Raw genomic sequence first — 23,628 nt, 5'->3', positions numbered from 1 at the left:
CATACTGATAGATGTAACTGGTCCACAGAGGATGTTTCATACCAATTGTTAGGCTGTTTTTACATACTGATAGATGTAACTGGTCCACAGAGGATGTTTCATACCAATTGTTAGGCTGTTCTTTATATACTGATAGATGTAACTGGTCCACAGAGGATGTTTCATACCAATTGTTAGGCTGTTTTTACATACTGATAGATGTAACTGGTCCACAGAGGATGTTTCATACCAATTGTTAGGCTGTTTTTACATACTGATAGATGTAACTGGTCCACAGAGGATGTTTCATACCAATTGTTAGGCTGTTTTTACGTACTGATAGATGTAACTGGTCAACAGAGGATGTTTCATACCAATTGTTAGGCTGTTTTTACATACTGATAGATGTAACTGGTCAACAGAGGATGTTTCATACCAATTGTTAGGCTGTTTTTACATACTGATAGATGTAACTGGTCAACAGAGGATGTTTCATACCAATTGTTAGGGTGTTTTTACATACTGATAGGTGTAACTGGTCAACAGAGGATGTTTCATACCAATTGTTAGGGTGTTTTTACATACTGATAGATGTAACTGGTTCACAGAGGATGTTTCATACCAATTGTTAGACTGTTTTTACATACTGATAGGTGTAACTGGTCAACAGAGGATGTCCCATACCAATTGTTAGGGTGTTTTTACATACTGATAGATGTAACTGGTCCACAGAGGATGTTTCATACCAATTGTTAGGGTGTTTTTACATACTGATAGATGTAACTGGTCCACAGAGGATGTTTCATACCAATTGTTAGGCTGTTTTTACATACTGATAGATGTAACTGGTCCACAGAGGATGTTTCATACCAATTGTTAGGCTGTTTTTACACACTGATAGATGTAACTGGTCCACAGAGGATGTTTACTCCTCTAAGACACTCACCCCTATGTCTGGATTCCTTCTGTAATATTGGATCTTAATGAATGTGTTGCGTTTAAAAACACGTGTCATACTAATGATATATATAAAACATTTACAATTTAAATCATGATGCACACATGTCTACAGTTATCGTTAACATGAAAGGTAAAGATAACGAATAGTGATCAATCTCATAACTCCTATAAACAATACAAAATATAGCATATATTGCATTCTATCAATTTCACGGAATTACAATGTAGCCTAGAATACTTTATACACCTGTTTCAGATTTTTATGTTGTATAAATTAATTACGAAGCTTCAATGTGGAATATGATACTTTTTACAGATGTTTCTGATTATTTGTTTTCTATCCATTGAATCATGAAACGCCAGTATTATTTTCTATACATTCATAAACTTTAAAGCTAAAGTAATATGGACGTCTCAAATGTATATATTTTAATTAAAATATTTTTTTTATTATCAGTATACGAACGTCATGTTTCTTTTCTATTGATTTTGCCTTGAAATAATTTCAAAGAACTCAACAACCTGTCGTCATTTGTCCACAATAATGCCACCCAGTATTTCTCGTTTCTCAGCTCTACATAGATGTTGCCTCCTCTGATTTTCTCTTCCATTCACTCCCCTTCTGTATTCTTCATCTCTCTCTCTCTCTCTCTCTCTCTCTCTCTCTCTCTCTTTCTCTCTCTCTCTCTCTCTCTCTCTCTCTCTCTCCATGCACATTTTCAACTCATATTTAAAAAAAAATGTAATGAATACAATTAAAAGCATCAACTCCTGTAAGTTTCCAATATTTGTCATTCACAAAGTTTAAAATAGCTGGATTTTTTAAGACCTGTAAGCTTCCATTATATCAATGATCAATTTTCTTTTCTTCTGCGAAATGATACATGTATTTGGCATCGAAGTAGGATTCTCTCTCTCTCTCTCTCTCTCTCTCTCTCTCTCTCTCTCTCTCTCTCTCCCTTCCTTGTTTTCTTCTGAATCTTTCTTTCCGTTCTCTTTCCCTCTCGACCTCCCTATCCCGTTCTCTCCTAAGTATTTTTCTCCCGTTCTCGTTTCACAACACTGAATATCTTTCACGTTCTTCTAGAGTCGCTCTACTCTCTCATTTTAAGTATGTCTTCCCCTCCCTCGTTTCACAAAACTGCAGGTCTCTTAAGCTCTGTTTCTGAATCTTTCTCCTCGGTCTCTCATTCTGTATCTACAGTTCACATATTAACATTTATCTGAGCTATAATGTAGAGCTATTTTCCTGTGTCACTCAGAATATTCTATAAAAAACGAGTACAATTCCATATATCTGTGTCGTGTTGTTTTGGATAGGATTTTTAAATGCATACGATACTTAGAAAGGAACTTATGTTGAACCATTTGGTAAGCGACACTTCATTTACATCTCATGATTTTGTCACAGCCAAATCTTTATGTCAATACACACAATGATCGCATAATATGATAACTTTATTATGACTTACTGAAATGGATTGACTGCATACCCATCAAATAGTTAACCCAGGGAGGTTATAGAACTCTGATCATCTGACGTCCAACACTGCGTAGTTTACTTTACCCATCCAAGTTGGTACAAACTACCAGCCTTGTCTAGAACGACGAGTGCTGTGTTTAAAGTTTATAGAATCGGTCGAAATAATCATAATCAAATTCTTTCAGTTTGATAGTAGGAAATGAAGGCAATGATGTTTTCACTTCTACGGTTTATACATGAAGCCATCACTTGATAATAGAGGACCATGGTTATATAGACGTATCGTTTGTGCAATCAGTTCTAATGGGCATTTGTTACAATGACCATGACGTTTCAAATGTAGTAAAATCATGTAAATTCTCTACCATCCAAACCTTTATGTAAAATCTTAGGTTTCTGGTAGACGTATAACGTCATAGTATTCCTACATATGATTGACACTATCTTCATATTTTTAAGACGAAGAAAAAATATCTCCCTGTGACCTTCAGTTCTTCTTCGAAAGCAGTGTAAACACGCTGAATTTCAATCAAGGGCGATTAAACAAACTATTTTAAAATATTCGGACATTTAAGATATTAAAATACAATTCAGACACGTGAATTTTGCTATAGTGTTCTGACATCTTATAGGCAGTTTGAAATAAAGTCTAAAGTTTTTGACACTCTCCCCGTCATAACAGCTCAAGTTTGCAGTGACTTGACGTCATTTCCATTATGACGTCATATATTGGTAGTTCAGAGAAGTAAAGGCATAAAGTGTACTGTGATATTCTATAAGGGATTCCTTAACCGACCCGCGTCCATCGTCAACTTTTCCTATTCATGTAGCAATATTCCCTGATCACCTCCATGGTGTTTATATCTCGCAATTGATTCGATACGCAGGAGCTTGTTGTACGTATGATCATTTTCCTAAATCAAGGCATGCTACTGGCAAAGAAGTTGATGATACAGAGGTTGCAACGATCTCGTTTAAAATCAACATTTCGCAAATTATATGGTTGTAACGACCAAATGATCTAGTTTGCTAATACAACCTATCGTTTTGTCAAATGCTGTTTGATTTGTTTCATACCGATTCTTATGCCGTTATTAACATAATAATTTTGACTACGGATCACTCCGTTTAATTGATCAATACAAAAGTGTGACCGGTCGACAGGGGGTGCATACTCCTCATAGGTACCTGATTTCACCACTGGTATAACTAGAAATCCTTGTTTTCTCAACTATGCATTTTGTATTGTTTATAGGAGTGGTGAGATTGATCACTGTTCGTTATCTTCACCTTTCATAGGTTACAAATGTAGCTTGTAGAATTTAAAACAATTCAAATGAATTGGAAGATAAAGACAATAATCGATATCAGAAATCAGATGTAGACATGTCCTGTCGACTGACAAACAGATTTAATGACAATGACGGTTCAGTGTTTAGGAGACTGAGCAAGCATTACTTATTTTCTGCAGTCTCAAAATATCATGAAAACGATTTTCACTAACAAGATATGTATTTCTACCAAACACAGTTATGCATGTTGTAGCAATGAGGTAAAAACCATCTTATATATATTTTTTTATTTAACAAATAAAACGTCTACATGACTTTTTGGCAGATGCTATTAGATATGAGGATGTAATGTCGTGCATTCATCTTATAGTTTTTATGATTACATTCGGGGTCTTTAAACATTGACAAATGCATGATTTTGAATAGCTGAGTCATGTTGTCATTGTTTGTATCATGTTTATGATCATATTCTCTCGTTTGATTTTAGTGCACTGACCATTAGCTCGTATCTGCTGTTTATGACAAAGTAAAATTTGCTGTGTTACACCTACGTACACTTTTCTCATCTTATCTGCCATATTTCTCTGAGGTAGCCTAAATTTCTCCAACCATATATACCCCAAATATGTTTGTCACACCTGAGTGATTTTTCTAGGTGGACTTCACCAGCGCACATCTCCGATAGGAATGTAAAGGGAGAGGGAGTGAGAAATAAATAAAATCACATTATAAAACATTATGCTTTGCTCAAAATTATAAAATATCCATTGTATACCAATGAAACAATCTGAGAGTTTTGATAATTTAGACAAAAACACAAAAAGTTTGTCTTGCTTACTTTCAAGTGCATGCAAGTATTTACAGTTTCTTATGAAATAAATGAGGAAAAATCATTTGCCAATTACATACTGATAGAATGGAATAAGCAAAGAACATGGATTATAATATCTATACCAATTCTTGCATGATATGTAATGCACATGACATACTCGCCCAAAATAGTATCAAATACGGACATATTTTCGACAGATATCGCAAATATGCACTTACTGAAAATATTAGATTTTCTTTATTCTGATAAATCCACGAAAGAAAATGACAATGTGCCTTCAATCAGAGGAAATATTAGAATCGAAAACTTCCCTGCATTGTACTGAATGCCCGTCTGGTCAGGGGTTTTGCAGTTTATATAAATCGGGAATCTAAGCATGCACGTATATACACACTGAACATCTGGTTGGATTTATTGTGTGACAATTAAAACTCTATCGATGATCATATACAAATTTGGATATATAAATAAGGGAATAATTATCGGAAATATAGATCTGTGTGAAAATACGGGTATTACATTTGCAATCCATAATAAACAGTTGATTACACAAAGACATATATAAAGGAAATGTATAAAGGAAATATAAATGTAGTTTTATTGTCTTTTGGGGAACCATATAAGTATTTACAGTATCTGCATGTCCATATTCCCTGATTAAATAGAGAGAGAGAGAGAGAGAGAGAGAGAGAGAGAGAGAGAGAGAGAGAGAAAAAAATCCTACTTCGATGTCCAATACATGTATCATTTCGCAGAAGGAAAGAAAATTGATCATTGATATAATGGAAGCTTACAGGCCTTAAAAATTCAGCTATTTTAAACTTTGTGAATGCCAAATATTGGAAACTTACAGGAGTTGATGCTGATAACTGTATTCATTACAATTTGGTTTTTTTTTAAATATGAGTTTAAAATGTTCATGTAGAAAATACTGACTGTATATGTTAGAATAACTGAAAAAAGTAAATTGTCCAAAAATTGGGAAGAGTAGACCAGCCCCCCTGCCCACCCCAACCCCCGTGCCTGATACAAGATTTACACAAGTTCAATTCGTGTTGAAAGAAAATTCCATTAAATTGCAAAGCAGCTCGAATTTATTTGTTCCCCTATTAATTATTTTGTATGCAAGATTCGTTTTTGAAATTTAAGAAACATGTTTTCAGTCAGAGCAGAAATCAGTTGATTTTAAAGTACATCTACATAGATCCCCCCTCCCCCAAACTATGTCAACTTTGGTTTTATTGATATCTAAATCGGTATAAGAATCTGGATATAAATTAAATTACTTTCTTTCGTGATCATATGGATATTGATACTACTAATGAAAAAAAAAATGAAATGTTTATACCCTTGTTTTTTGCAAATCTTATTTATGCATTCTACAGTACACGACACGAGTTTTATACACCCCACCGTGGAAAGACCACGGTGGAAAATCCACGGAGATACACCGTGTCCTCTGTGTTTCACGGTGTGTGTTATTTGCGAACACACACAGCTGCTAAGAGCTTTGTTCTGGCCACGGGCGCCTTGCGGGAGATGGGAAAATGTGCCGCAGGCCAAATAATCAAGATAAGGGTGGAATTTTAAGAAAAGAAAAAAATGTCAATATTTTCCCCCATGATACTTACATTGTTTTTCAGCATTTTGAGCCAATTCCAACGATACCAAACACTATATATTATGTTTTTAAGAAAACCTGGTTTTGAATGTTTTTCTTTTAGTTTTCTTTCTTCATTAAAATATTCTTAAATTCTATGTTTAAATAATGTATACTTGCAGGCAATTCCTGTTTTAAATGCGAATTAGTATATTCAGTAAATGAAAAACATACATGTACAACATGTGATAGGGATATTTAATAATTACTGATGTGCTCTCTCTCTCTCTCTCTCTCTCTCTCTCTCTCTCTCTCTCTCTCTCTCTCTCTCTCTGACAAATGCGCTGTTTAACATAATTACTTCCATCATATTGTGTCGATATGCATCTTGACAAATATAACTTGATCCAATATAGAAATTATAGCATTGTCGATGATTAACAAATTGGAATTAATTTATTACGTAATTAATAGAAGCAAAAATACAAACCATCGAATGATTCATCTTCCCGATGATTCAAATCCCGAGTTAATTACATTTGACCGAGACTTATGTTCGATGTACTTTGATAGAGGTTTTCATAAAAAAAAAATGTTCATCGGGAGTGTCTGGATAATGCAATGATTTTTGTATGATAAGTATATACCATGCAAATTCCTAGAGTCTTTGTCACAGTATAACTAAATTACGGTTAGCTAGTCTGGGTTTTGACTTTTCATGAAAAGTGTGAAATGTATTGGGTCGGCGCGATATCAGATCTAGTCTAAGATCACGGGTATCTTGCGCCGACCCAATATATTTCACACTTTCCGCAAGAAGCTAAGCACTTCTGTTGATTTCAAATACACGGATTAGCTGATCCCCATTGTTCTAATGAGGCGAAAACCCCTTCGAATTTGCATGGAATGTACAAGTTATACACAGGTCATTGTTATAGTCATACATCATAGTACCGCTAACCCGACAAAATTTTTATTTATATTTTGAATAAGTTATTGAATGACGAAGTATGACCAAACTGCAGATTGAACTTTATGAAGCCCCGTGCTAACATTACTTATATTTTTCAATGTATCAGAAGGGAAATGTTGTCGGTTAAGTTGTGTAAATTTCTTGACAAGCAATAAAATAACAACAAAAATGGTGCTTAAAGGACACATCTCATGTTTTCAAAGTATACAATATTACATGCATTTTGTCTTCTTTATGCTTATAGTAATTAATTCTAATAGTTCGTTCGCCGAAATTTTGCGATAATTAACCACAATACAGACTTAAATCTAAGCCCCGATTTCAAAAAGTCAAGTTAATTAGGTAGGTAGTCACGTGGTACAGTGACGTCACATGCGCCCTTCGGATTGTGAAAGTTCTGTGAGATATTATTAAAAACTCAACTTTTAGGGGCCTAATTCATTTACCATGGGCAACATTTAAATCGATGTTGATAAATTGTCCGAGTTTTATATGTGTTCGCCACCAGTGCACACATATAACGATGTAAATACCCAAATATAGCGAGTAAAGCGTGTATGAAATCGGCAAAATTGTGAGTAAATAATGTTTACATGGGTCGCTGTCTACAAACTGTTTTGGGGATGTTATTCCTTTATACATCTGTAATTGGTACTGTTTTTTTTTAAAATAAACAGTGCAATCATTATTTTTGGATTAGACAAATTATGATACGTTAAATTGTTGACAACTAGGTCCTAGGCCAAGCTATTGTCACGGGTGCATTTCGGAAAGAAAGAAAAAGACAACACACACAAATCAATAAAAATATTCAAATTTAAAGTGGTAATCACATTATTTTATTTTGATAAAGCAATCGTATTACTATTTTTGAATTGTGATCTGCACGTCTTTAGGAAGTACGAAGTGGGAGCACGGCGTTATAGCCTACTGACGCACTCAAGATGTAGATTTCAATAAAGAAATAATTTTATAATTCAATTTAAAGCTAGGAAATACAATATTCTATTATTTGTATAATTAAAAGTTCAATTATTTTGTATCTTTATTTTTTGTTGTTGTAAATCTACCAGTTGGTAGAAGTTGCATTGTATCGTCAATATATGTTGTTACAAGATGAAGGTCAGTTGATCCGAGTGTGTATTGAATTTGAAGAGCAAATCAGAATGTATGCTATAGGCCTACCAGGGCCGTAAATTACATGGAGGCGGAGGAGACAGCTACCTCCTCCAACTTTTGAGCCAAAAAAATTAAAATTTAAAGTTCATTAAAATTTATGTTGTTTCCAATAACTAAGAACATGATACCTCCCTTAAAAAGCATTCCAAATCTTTCTTTTAGAATGAGTTAGTCAAGTAACATCTTAGAAGGCCCTAGAATCAAGGATTTTTGCACGAAACGTGTTCAGTGTGCACAAAATGTGCTCAGTGTCTGGGGGCCTCGGCAGCCCCCAGACCCCCGCCTAATTTCCTGCCTCCTCCAAATTGAAGGTTAATTTACGGCCCTGCCTACCAGTGCTTATAGCTTCGATATATCCATTTTCTTGCAGTTTATCAGGGTCTCTGTCCAAGCGATGATTGAAAAGGTGACTGGGTGTGTTTTTTAAGGTAAAGTTGTTGCTCCAACAAAAAAATTATCCACGTCTTTTTTATCGTACCTTCCTTCGCAAAATTGAAAAATACTCAGTCTAAATCCTTTCTACCGACAACTAGTACACTCGAGCACGGTACAAAACATCTTAATGCATTATTATTTACAAGCCGTTAACGTGACAATTGGTTTTTTGTCGATTAAACCTAATCTGTTTATGAAATGGCTAATAGAGGTTTTCAAACCCGAGGGCGCATATGACGTCACACAAAATGGCGCGTAAACTAGCGAAAGAAAATATGCATATCGCAAGATTTGAATTTCATCGCTTTGAAACTCGAAAACTACGCAAAATATTTCATTTAAAACACATTTAAAGTAGTTTTAGGCATAAAAAGAGTTAATTTTGCTGAAAAAATGAAGAAGTTTAGAAACATGCGTTGTGTCCTTTAAATTGTCCGATTACGAAAATCATGTGTGTGTGTGTGTGGGGGGGGGGGGTAGTCTGAAACTGTCTCAATTTCCCCTTCCGACTTCAATTTCTTAAATCGTGCAGTGGGTAGGTCGCTATTAAGCTACACGGCTAAATCCTTAACTTTCAGGTTTTCAAAGTACACTCTCTCCGATTCTATGTGCTTGTAATCAATATTTAAGAATATAAATCCTCGGTGTTAAGGTATTCCATGTATAATGAAAGGATAAGAACAATTTTGAAGGATTTAGATCAACATAAATGTTTATTGTTAAATAATGATGAAAGTAAAGCAGATGAAATTCACCTGACTGGTACATTATTAGAAACTAACCTTTTTGCACTTAAGACTTTTTTGAAGAGTTGTCTGCCCTTTATAAAAATAAGAAAAATCTAATTTTCTAAAAATGTGTGTGGTCAATGATTAATTTTACTTCATATTTTCATTAAGAGAAAGTGTATGTAACTTTCTACCAAGAGATTTGTATGAAAATATAATATCTTCTTAAAATATTGTCATAAAACATGCTTTTCCCATATACCTCAATGTTAAATTCTAGGTGAAATAAATCAAGCAGTAAACAAAATTTTGAAATTTCCTATGGTGGATTATTTTTATTTGATGAACCCTTCAAAATGATACAATGATTACAAAAATTCCACCATCCATTTATTAGATATGAAATATGGTCATTATACATTGAATACCTTAAATGCAACTAGTTCATGAAAAAAAAACTAATATCAATATAAGCAGAAATGACTTAACGATTATTTGCTTTTATTCATATACGCTATCAATTATTAAAATCTTTAATTTAATCTTTAGATGCATTAGATAATGAAAGCAAGAGAGAGAGAGAGAGAGAGAGAGAGAGAGAGAGAGAGAGAGAGAGAGAGAGAATTCAAGTGGTAATCATTGATTATAATATTCATGAATGTATGCAGATACGGGAAGTTTAATACGTTCAGTATAAATCTTGAAAGTATAATTTCTTTCTGATTAATTATTCATCCCCTTTCATTCTGATATATATTTTTTTATTTCCCATTTTGTTTTCTTTACATGTTAAATTTTTTGGCTGGTCCGGGTTAGGACTAATGAATGAGCCCCCCCCCCCCCCCCCCCCTTCTTCTAGAACGATGTTACGTGCTTAGCTGTCTATCTCCCTCTCAGTCAAAAATAAAATAAATACATGCTATACATACTGCAACACCATTGGATTTACTGGATAATTCTTCGATTTCATCTTCATAATACATGTTAATGCAAGCGGACTATTTAGGATTTGTTTTCCATCTTCGCTAGACGAGATTATTCGTCCACGAAGGTACAGTTGACTCAAAACCCACTGCTAGCGGAGATTATATGAATTTTACCCCTGTATTATGTTATAACTGACCAAAACCTAGTACGTTTGTTTTACAACTTTCATTCAGAAGATGCGCAATTAGTTATTGAGTTACTGAATAAACGAGAAAACGTCTGTATTTTTATTTCAATCGTTGTCAACTGTATACTTTGTGATATTTCAAGACTACAGATACTTAATTCAATTTATTGGATCTCATCATCATTATGCAATGGTACACAAAAATATAAAGACAAAAGGCTTTTATAAATACATTTAATAAATAATGCATGTATGGGTATTATAGGTAGGGGAGCACATTTTATTTTCTTATTTTCTTAATGAAAGTAAGAAGTTTTCTAAAGGTTTGTTTAAAAGTAAACATATTTTTAATATTTATTTGTTTAGGTGATAAAAATTTGATTCTTTGCTCACATTGCTTCACAGTTGAGTACATAATGAAATCCATATCCAATGTAAACATGTGTCATTCCTACCACTCGTCGGTACATTGTTTCACGGCACGTGCAGCACAATTTCGTCAAATAAAAGAAGGGTCATGAACAACGACAATCACATGCCAGTAATTTCAATTTGAGAAATAGCAGTTCAAAGAAATGTGTACCATAAGCATTGGTTTATTTTTACGTAAAGTTTTCATTCTAATTAGGAATATGTGATTAAGGTCAGGTATATACATGTACATGTGAACGTCTGCAGGGAAGTCTACATAGGGATATGTACCGAAAACACCAACGTATCATTAAACAACAATTACAAGAATTGAATGATTGATAGCTAATTTCTAAATAATTAATGGGATGGGGGCATGTATGCTGGCCAAGCGAAAAGGTTTTTTGGATGAATATTTCGGAAATTATTTCTTTGTTTTATCACACGGAGGTACACGGTGGCATCGACGGAGGTACAGGTGACATCCACGGAGATGCGTCGTGGCATCCACGGAGATCCTCCGTGGACTTCAATGTCTAGCTCGCGCGGAAAAATAGGACTTCAAAGGTGCCGACAATTTTAAAGGTCCACCGTGTTTGGGGCAAATTTGTTCCACCGCGTTGTGTGGAACACGCATAAAACTCGTGTCGTGTACTGTATAGTATATTGACATTGCATGATATCAAACGACTTTTACTGATTTATGACTCGTACCATCTTATCGAATACATTTGAATTTGAAATTTAGACATACAATGGTATATCTATTTTCAGTATAGATCCAATGGACCAGAAAGTAATCATCATGACATGTTACAGAAAAGTTAAAACAAAAAATGCATGCTTCCAATTTTTCTGAATACATGTATATATGTATTCGTGAATAAAGTTCCTACGCTTAAACATATCTTGGTTTTTATGTATTTTCTTTTGTGATTTCCGTTTACAATTCCCTACACTCAGTTCAGTTAAGGCTTCCCAAGAACAATCACAGTGGTGTATATCAATGTACATAAGTGTACCTCGCACCCTATAAACACGACGTCACAATAAACACGACGTCACAATAAACACGACGTCACAATAAACACGACGTCTTACAGTTGTATCCCGGGGAAAATGTCATAATAGTATGTCGTTATTTATTACCGTTATCTAGTGATACGCAGTATACACGGAAACATTCCTTGTCAAATGCTTGTCATAAAATCATACATTATTTCTATTTCATATTAAATCACAAACATTTATCATATCTAGTTTGTGCGAAGGTGATGTTCAATTTATATTGTTACCTTGAAATCGCATTTTCCTGATTCCGATTAGCACTGTATTTACTCTCCATAATCATTGCTGCAATAATATACATTTGTTGCATGATATTGAGGGATATATGAAGATTAATTTACCATCTCGATGAAAAGTATGGAAGCCTACTAAGTATCGGTTTAAACGTCGTTTCGTTCTCGGATATCTTTCATTAAATATTATCCATATAAAATACTAAAGACCATTTAATGCACCTATTGTGCTTTATTTTTGTATGGGGCGCCTTAATTCAATTGAGCAAGGTGTAAATGAAGGAACACTTGGTAAAGGATGCAATTCTACACCATACAATTAGTATGCATGCATGTGTTACAAAGCAAATTGTAATAACCAGGCATGCATCGTCATTTGACAAGGAAGGGAGTACAACAGGAAGAAAATAATGGAAAATTGGATTTCTTCAAAATTCCATTGCCAATAATGATAGAAAAGATGAACGAAATCAGCAATAAAAAAGATTTGTCTGATGATTAAAGTCCTAATTCAAGAGTGGGAGGGGCTTTAAAAGTCTTTTACTTTGACTGTCTAAATGATTTCCCCAACACTTCATTTTCTTCAATGGTTTTGGGTTGGATGGGATGGTTAGAGTCTTCTACTCTGAGTGACTCATCATATCGTCCTTTTTCTTAATCGGTGATGGTGTGTGTCGATTACTATTATATCATAACTTTCAAGCTGGGGTCAAGTGGGTGATAACCCAATACATCTTTTATTTGTAATAAAATAACAAATAATGGATATTGTTGATAATGGCTGGGGACATACCCTCTTGTTCCCTTCCATTGATTCTATGTGCCTGATAACGGTGAATTTTATAATAAACTAAATTATCACATTTTGCATTAGCATAAGTTCCGTCGAGTTCAACGCAATAATGTAATAATCTATTGAGCGCCAAATTAGCATAAAATTAAGTAATTGAAAATAGCATTATTTAATGATATGTTTAATTTTTAAGTATTGTGTTCTTTGAATGAATCAAGCGAATTTATACTATCAATTAATAAAAGAATTGGCTTCATGACCATGACCTGACCTAGGGTACATATGTATGTTAAATTTTCTTAGAGGAGCTATTGTGCTAAATTAAACTTAACATACAGCACAACCAGCCGCAAAACATTTGACCTACTGCCTGAATTGAATAATGACCTTGACCTAATATCTGAATATACCAATAGGTGTGTCGAAGCTTAACTGGCTGCCCTGCAATTCGTCATAGGCTACTTAGCAACTGGATTAACAAGAGTGATACAAGTTTGATATTTATTAATTGTAATAAAAAACAGGATGCAATTTACATATATGGTGGAAAGGGTCGCATGCCAATTTGTTGTGGGGAGCTGGGGAGGCGGCCAGTGTGCCAGTTTGACTACCAAAGTAGGGACAACACAGTGGGCCATATGTGGATATAGGTGCTCGAACATGAACGGGTCCCCACGTTGTAAGGGAGGTAGATTATTTTTGCGCATCTATGAACTAGCTGAGAGCCCCACGAATCAAACTTTAGCAACTTATGCAAGAAATTATTACTTTCTATGAATATCCACAGACCCTTGACCTACTTTAGTGGTGGTCTGGAGAGTACACGTGAAATACCTGTCCCTGCTTTAGTAGTAGGTGGGAGGAGAGCCGATTTTGGCGTAGAATTAGTGATCAACTGCCCCAACGCCCTCCCCAGTCCGCCACAGACATTTGGAAAATGTCCCCACAACAAATTTGATATTTGTTTAGTTTTTCTGAATTGTTTCCTTTTTTCTTTCACCATGCATACTTAAAATTGGATGCACTTTACATAGTGGGGTGGATGACGTGCACCCTCGTCCGTCACCCAGGTCCCCCGCAGGTACGAGGGTAGAACTTTTATCTCTATGCTCCCCCCTTCGAACCCCTTTGCGTACTCTCAAGCAATGGTTACTTATGACCAAGGTATCACCAAATTGACACATTTCGATAATCACTCTGAACTTGTAGATTACCTGAATTTCCTGTAATTTTGATGGGAATATCTAAAACTTTCAGGATTCCCGACCAGTAATTAAATTGAAGTCTGAAGTTGATCATTGCAAAGAGTGTAATGTCAAAGATAAAAAGTTAACAACAAGGTAGTCTCAATTCTGCTGGGTTGGCGACGTGCACCCTCGTCCGTCACCCAGGCCCCCCTGCAGGCACGAAGGGAGAGCCTTTATCTCTATGCTACCCCCTTCGAACCCCCTTGCAAACTCTCAAACAATGGTTAATTAACAAAGAGGTCACAGGTATCACCAAATTTTTGTAAATTATCTGAATTTATTGCATTTTTCACGGGAATATCTAAAACTTCAGGATTCCTGATCACAAATTAGATTCAATTCTGAAATGACCATTTCAAAATGTGTAATCTCAAAAGTAATAAATTAACAACAAAGTATTCGCAGTTCAGGCCGACCGTAAGACTTGTCAGCTCTGAACAACTCCTCTGATGGAAAACAAAAATTTGACAATTTCCTAACACCGACTTAGAAAACCATCTCCCAGTCCTACTGGAAGAAAGTTACGTCCCACAACTGAAACTGATATACCTCTAAAGGATTCCGATTGATTCTGAAGAGTTTCAGCAGAAAATTCTAGAATGACTTTGAAGTCTGAATTCCGTCAAAAAAGATCTAACACAAGTCCCAAAAACTTCCTTAAAAACTAAGGTAATGCTAGCAGAATGGCACAATGCTAAATACCAATTTTGACAATTCCTAAGATAAAACAATAAACTGTAATGGATCAAACTTTTTAGACCGGAAATTCCTAATAAATTCGTCAAACTAGTCCAAACGTTCCAAAGCCACTGATAATTAACCCGAATTCAGCTAAGAATTGGAATTAAAGACTGATTACTCGAGGCAAAATACGAAAATTACCCAGCCCATTAACACTAGTAGGCCTATGCTCTCAAAGTACGTCTCCTCGGAGCAAGTCCTAAGCAGCAGAGAGCGAGCGTCTCCAGATCCCCGATTTATACTAAAACATTACGTAAAGGTTAGAAACGTAGGACGAAAGTTGGATAACAAAACATGACACTTTCTGACGTGGTTTTTTGACTGCTGGAACCAGACAAACTCCAATAAATGCCCATTGAATGAATTATGAAAAAAGTCAACGCCGAATACATTTGAGACAAAACCAGTCAATGATCTGGAACTAGCGTCTCTGTGCTGTGGAAGGTGCTAAAGATCCAAAGAACGACAAGTAAGGCGAGAATATACTGCGACTCGTACGCTGTAAGGATTGTTCTAACACAAACCGGAAACGTGTGTACGAAATAGCATATAGCACTCCACCTCACTTACGTTATCGAAATCATCTGTAAACTACATATATAAAAAAGACGCAAATTGCTGAAATAGCAAGTAATACCACGCAATTGCATGAATACTGTTAAGAATAGATACGTACTATGGAGTTAATAACTGCATAAATTGACACCTGTGAGGTCCTTCGTACCCAAAATTGTGATCGTGATGTAGTAAAACCCGTGAACCCCTGTGGCCGTGAATAGCAATGCCTACCTTGAAACTGTTGGGCCCAATAATGCCTATCAAGTAAACCTGACGAGATAATGAGTGCTTGGCCACATTGCAAATTGAACCTCGTGGTAGGTTGAGGTCCGAGCCCCTGGTTTGTGCTGTGTTGACATTTTTGGCACAATCAGGTATACCTGAACGTTATCCAGGTACACATGTGTATGACGAAAGAATGAATACAAAGTAACGCGACATAACGGACTACTTACAGAATGGGACGACTGAAGAGTAAGCAAGCATTGGAATTGGTAGCATGATCTGACTATCTGGTGCCCTTTGCTTGACCGACTCGCTAGCCATGCCGATTGAAAGGTCATGAAACCTACGTTAAATAAGTACCTTGAATCAAAAATGGTATTGGCCAAATAGATGCAATGAAAATTATGTCATAGGCTTGCTCCAATAAAGCACCGGTGATGCTAGGTTTATTATGTGGTGTAGGATTTGACCCGGGTATGAATTTACATATGGTGGCTGACAGAAAATGTATACAGAAACTAAGTCTGGGTATTGGTATGCTCTACGGACTGTGTTATGCGAATGCTTTACGAAGGCGGAACTGCCGGTAGTATTTGAACTAGTGAATATCATAAGGAATATCAAATAAAAGCAGCGACTCACCAGGTTGACCTTGAGCAGGGATAGTAGTGTTCGTCTGGGGTTATACTTCTATCACCGGCTGAATGGGTACATCCTGCTTCGGGGGGGGGGGGGGGGGAGGGGGACCAGAGCTGCTCTATTTCACTGCCTGGCTGGCATGCCGTCCTTGTCTCGAGCTCCAGTCCCGAGGGTATCCGGGTTAGATAGGTCCGCAGCACCCCTTGCTTGCTGTAAGCGGCCACCAAATTAAACCGAGGGTCCAAATCACAGCACGCGTGAGTGGTGGCACGATAAAAATCCCCCAAAGCGGCCGAAAGCGCCGAGCACAGGCCAAAGTTTGGAAACCCATCGCCGACAGTGGTGACGATTCTATTCAGGTTGACCTTGATAAAGGAGAGTGGCGTTCGCTCGGTCTTAAACCTCTATCACCGGCTGAATGGGTACCTCCTGCATCGAAAGGGGTGTGTGACCATGACGTTGCCGTGCTTCACTGCCTTGGCTGGCATGTCCTCCTAGTCTCAGACTCAAGTCCCGTGGGGATCCGGGTTAGAAAGGTCCACAGCATTCATTGCTGGTTGTAACAGGCCACCAAATTAAACCGAGGGTCCAAATCACAGCAGGTGGGGCGGTAACACGATAAAAAATCATTAAGGCCGAAGCTCCCCGCTAAGCGGCCGAAAAAACGCCGAACGTAGGCCTAAGTTTGGCAACCCATCGCTGACAGTGGTGACGATTCCATTATTGGAAAAGACGTTTTATTGTATTGCTTATAGGAATTAAGATATTGGTCACAGTTCGTTATCTTCCCCATGGAACAAACAAAACAAAAATCAATCAATCAGTATTCCTTCCATCTGTCCCTTTTTGGCTTCATCCTGTCGCTGCACTGGTAAAGGATTGTTTGGCTGCGTGTACGATTGTTTGATGTGAATAAATTAACTCGATGGCAATGGGTTGTCTTTATGATGATTATTTTTTACAATGTTTTGAATCTAAAGTTTGAGCAGAATGAAAAATTAACTCGTTCCCCTTTAAGCGGAATTGTGTATGCGGCGAGATAGTTCGAAGCAGGTTTATTTCGTAAACGGTACGAACTGCATTAGCCAATCTTAATTAATTGTGGACTATTTGATATGCATTAAATAATATTGATTAATGAGAGCAATATTGAGTTACTGGTCCCTTTTATTGAATTTAAAAAAAGCAAATATCATTTGTCTTAATGAGAACGAGGTATAAGGATTCATACGCAATACAAGGTAACTATTATACTCCGATACTTCCCCTGAGTGAAGATAATTGGTCGGCGCGGGTAAATGTTTCGCAGTCTGTACAATGGACAATGTTGTTTACTGTTGGGAGACAAATGGAGTTTATCGTTTTGTGTCATGGATTATGCTAATAAAGGGAGTTTTACTACTACTTACAGTATTTTCGACAAGTGTACATGTACATCTACGGTACTTTACAGGTATTACGAGTAGACCCAAGTAAATAGTTGTCCGCATTCGATGCTTTTTCATGGCGACCATATATGGCATGCGCATAAGGACAGTGGTATTTACATGTATGTACATGCATTTTGCTTGAAGTAAGTGTGAATGGTATACTTGTTTATTCCATTTTATCAATAGATAATGCATGGAATATTTCTCCACGCTTGTTGTATAGTTTTGACATATGTACTACAAATGTACGTACATTTACGTAAAAACAAGCCATTTTAAATTGATTTATTTAAAGCTTTTAGATTGATTTACTACTGTACGATATGTTTATTTTAATTTTGAGCAATGCATGGGTTTCCAAACCTTGATTTAATTTCTTATTGATGTCCTATAAATTACTATCGGAGGTATACGTGTTACCTGTCGAAGCTACTCACACAGGTAAATCGAAGACGCTGATGTGAAGTGAAGCGTAGCAAAACTCGTCCCCGTATATACCATGCGAACCCTGATACACATAACAATAGAACACCCAACTAATATGGCGAATAAGCAGAGAAATATGGCGGACACATAAAATTCTACTATATTTATTAATTAATGTCAGCTTTAGATAACATTGAAAAGTTCGTTTGTTCTTTAAACGTAACGAATTTACCGGCGTCTATTTTTAGTAGTAGCGTGACTTAACATAATTTACGTTTTCATTTTGACTTTGAATTTCATTTCATTTATATGTTTGTATTTACTTAGTGTAATTTATTATGACTTTGAATTTCATTTTATTTACATGTTTCTATTTGTTTAGTGTAGTTTATTACGACTTTGAAATTCATTGTATTTATATGTTTGTATTTGTTTAATGTATTTTTGTTACTATATATACACACACATACGTAAATACACATATGCATACCCACTGAAACAGGGACACGCATGCATTGTTTTAGAATCCGTGCATATATATGAAGTGTTTGTGGTCAACTAAATGAAACTGGCTAATTGGCTGTATTCTATCAAAAGTGAAGGCAATGCAGACGATGAAAATTACAAATAAAGCCTGTCATTTGAATCAAATGGTGACGGACTGGCATGTTTCTGCCGAATTTTTAGACCGTTCTTACCCATTTTTTTTTCACAAGAGGGCGTGTTACGCAAGCTTAACATACACCCCTCGCAACGCTTGACATCATGTGACAAAATAATCGCATGATATAAACAGTAATTGTTGTTTCCATTCCCTTTAAAAGTTCTGGCAACAGTTGATGCATGTACGTCAGGCTCTTTGCATAGCCCACTGACACTTTTTAAGTACATTTTGCCATTTAGTTATTTTGCAAGATTAATCGTATTTTTCACAGCCTTTCTTACTTTTCAGTCCATGTTTACAATTAATATCCGCCACGTGGATGTTCTATATTCATACACATAACACGAAGAAAACAGCGATTTTAAACAATTGACACAAAGCATCAATTTAATTGCAAGAAAACATTCCATAGTATGGCTAAATATTTATACCAAAACATAAATGTTGGATATTAGAAACTTTTACAAAATCTATGTCAGTTGAGCGTTGACAAAGGTATAGTGCGAGTAGCACACGGAACTCCGGGTAGAGAATGCGTTCTTTCCATACTGATTTTGTACATGGATTACTCCTCCTAGGCACCTGATCCCACCTCTGGTGTGTCCAGGGGTCCGTGTTTGCCCAACTATCTATTTTGTATTGCGTGTAGGAGTTATGAGATTGATCACTGTTCGTTATCTTCACCTTGCATTACTCTATTTACATGATCTCAGAATCCATACCGATTGGTGGACTGTTCTTGGCACACCGATGTTGACTACTCCGTTTACCTCTTCAAAACATGAGATTCACGGTGAGTGTGACCAATCGGGATGCTTACTTCATTTAGACACCATATCCTACCCCTGGTGTGATCAGAGGTCCGTGTTTGCCTTATTCTTATTGTGGTAATCTTTATACCATTCATCATGTTTACCTTTTGATAATGCATCAAATGATAGCATACTTTGGATTTTGAAATATCTTAAAATATTTTGATGTTTAGAAAATGATCTTTAATGGAATTTGGGTGACGTAATAAGGATATTATCACTACTTGGGGCTTACAGAAAAAAACTTTTTTTTTCAACGGTATTGGTGAGATTGTGAGTTTTATAAGTACACATATGAAAGGCGAAGATAACGAACCTTGATCAATCTCATTACTCCTATAAGCAATACAAAAGAGATAGTTGGGCAAACACAGACATATGGACACACCAGAGGTGAGGTCAGGTGCCTAGAAGGAGTAAACACCCTCTGTCGACCGGTCACATCCACCGTTAGTCCTATACCCTGATCAGGTAAACGGAGTTATCCGTATGTAAGGATTAACTATGAACTTTAAGATGTGATGCTATACAGGTGAAGATAACAACCAGTGATCTATATCATTACTCTTATAAGCAATACAAAATAGATAGTTGGGCAAACACCGGCCTTTGGACACACCAGGGATAGAATCAGGTGCCTAGAAGGAGTAATCATCCCCTGTCGAACGGTCACACCCACCGTGAGCCCTATATCCCGATCAGGTAAACTTAGCTATCCGTAGGCAAAATTAGTGTGCGAACAACGACCTAACAATCGGTATAAAACATGTCAGATAATATTCGACCGAATGATAAATTGTATATGTTTTGTTGCTAATTTTTAAAATAAAAAATATGATACCTATGTTGTTAATTTTTAAAATAAAAAATATGATACTTTACAATTGCCATTAGGTAACAAATAGTCACCTCCAATAAATTTCCGTTTAATAAGACTAACATATAACGGTATTGTTTATTCTTAATCTTGTGGTCTACTTATAACTGTATTATTTATTCTTAATCTTGTGGTCTACTTATAACCAATCCAAGAGTTGTGAATGATATGTATGTAGCTATATCTTGTATTCATAAGCATGTTTATGTAAAGCTTACACTTATAACGTTCTGTATTAACGGAACTATCAGGGTAAATACCCACAGCTATAAACGTGGGTAATTTAGCGTGTGAAATGCCCGGTACAGTATTTATTTCAAACAAATATTGATAAATTTATTCCAGGAACCAACGGTGACTTCACAGACACGGACATTTTCCTCTGTCCCATAAATATGTCTGACACTTGGATGGCTACGATTAAACCATGTCTTTTGGTTTTGAAATCAGTGGGCGCATTGCTAATATTTTGTTAAATGTTACAAACCTTATAGCAGATGAAGCGGTATTGCTGGATACTATATAGAGGTCAGTGCTAATTTATTGGATGTCGTTTGTGCAGGGTGGCCGGCGAACGGAAAATGTATTGATGAAGGACATTAAGCATGCACTAATGGGTAAAGATCGGATCGGACGTCATGATTTGTATTTTAAAGACAACAACACAAACAATCAGCATATAGAATGTGCTTGTGGTCATTTAAGAACGCAATGCATGGGATTCTGGATTTCTAAATCTAATACATGACAGGAAATTTGTGACTTTGTCAACGTCTTCATCGACAGAAATACCCTCTTCTTTATCCGTGTGGCTATATAATTCAGGTATGTGATGTGTAACTGTAGGACTATATCATTCAGGTATGTGATGTGTAACTGTAGGATTATATAATTCAGGTATGTGATGTGTAACTGTAGGACTGTATCATCCAGGTATGTGATGTGTAACTGTAGGACTATATAATTCAGGTACGTGATGTGTAACTGTAAGACTGTATCATTCAGGTATGTGATGTGTACTGTAGGATTATATCATTCAGGTATGTGATGTGTAACTGTAGGACTATATCATTCAGGTATGTGATGTGTAACTCTAGGACTATATCATTCAGGTATGTGATGTGTAACTGTAAGACTGTATCATTCAGGTGTGTGATGTGTAACTGTAGGTCATCTTTATTGCGATATTTCATATCTAGATATATCATTTTTAGCTACAACAGCATCTCAGTGGAATGGATTCTGGTGAGTGAAGATCCGGATTCAAATTTCCTTACAGGCAAATTTCATTTGACTCGTATTTAAATAATTATGTAAATGATATAGCAAAATAGATTTTTTTCAGAAAATCAGTTTACGGAATGCTCATGCTTAGCATAAGTAATTAACAGTGACAAAATTGGCTGCTATTAAATGTCCTACTTTACATTAGCAGGTTTTGTGTTTAGTTTTGATCAATGCAGAAATAAAAGTAAAATGTAAACACAACAAATATTGTTCTTAAAGAAATGATAGTGTAAATTGCTGCGCCTCTTGTCAGCATACATGAAAATTAAAACTAAAAATTAATTTCTTAAGCATTTGCAATAGCTATATATACGAAATAGTGAATTGAAGATTGAGCACATCACTTAAATAGTGTAGATGAAACACGTGATATACTTTTTTGACCTAGATGAAAACTATATATGGGTGAGTCATACAGACATAATTATAAAATGTTGTGATTTTCTAGCTGACAGAGAGCACACTAATATTCATGTACACATACATCACACTTAACCAGGTCACATATATCACACATAACCAGGACACATACTTCACACATAACCAGGACACATACATCACACATAACCAGGACACATACATCACACATAAACAGGACACATACATCACACATAACCAGGACACATACACCACACATAAACAGGACACATACATCACACATAACCAGGACACATACATCACACATAACCAGGACACATACATCACACATAACCAGGACACATACATCACATATAACCAGGACACATACATCACACATAACCAGGACAATTACAACACATATAAACATGACACATACATCACACATAACCAGGACACATACATTACACATAATCAGGACACATACATCACACATAACCAGGACACCTACACATACATCACACATAACCAGGGCACATACATCACACATAACCAGGACATGTACATCACACTTAACCAGGGCACATACATCACACATAACCAGGACATGTACATCACACTTAAGCAGGACACTTAAATCACACACAATCAGGACACATACATCACACATAACCAGGACACATACATCACACATAATCAGGACACGTACATCACACATAACCAGGACACATACATCACACATAACCAGGACACATATATCACATGTAAACATGACACATACATTACACATAACCTGGACACATACGTCACACATAACCAGGACACATACATCACATATAACAAGGATACATACACATACATCACACATAACCAGGACACATACATCACACATAACCAGGACACATATATCACATGTAAACATGACACATACATTACACATAACCAGGATACTTACATCACACATAACCTGGACACATACGTCACACATAACCAGGACACATACATCACATATAACAAGGACACATACACATACATCACACATAACCAAGGCACATACACATACATCACCTTTATTCTGGTATATCCAAGAGTCCATGTTTGCCCTACTCCTAATTTTGTGTTTTTCATTAAAGTAATAAGATTAATCTCTGTTCGTTATCTTCACCTTTTTTGCTTACCAGAGCTGGAACCTCGTGAGCTTTTTCTGATTGCTTCTTGTCTCTCTGTCTGTGAAGTTTTTGCATTTTCGACATGTAAAGACAGCAGTAACTAAATCATGTGCAAG

General features: G+C 36.1%; 1 protein-coding gene across 3 annotated transcripts in view; it reads right to left on the bottom strand.

Moving 5' to 3' along the window:
• Positions 1 to 23,628, bottom strand: part of LOC125666234 (uncharacterized) — a 249,059-nt gene that overhangs the window by 74,093 nt on the left and 151,338 nt on the right. The window lies entirely within an intron of this gene.

Source organism: Ostrea edulis, chromosome 10, assembly GCF_947568905.1.
Source record: "Ostrea edulis chromosome 10, xbOstEdul1.1, whole genome shotgun sequence".
NCBI classification, from domain to species: Eukaryota; Metazoa; Mollusca; class Bivalvia; order Ostreida; family Ostreidae; genus Ostrea; species Ostrea edulis.
The sequence above is the reverse complement of the archived record's forward strand: the minus strand, read 5'-3'. Positions and strand labels throughout refer to the sequence as shown.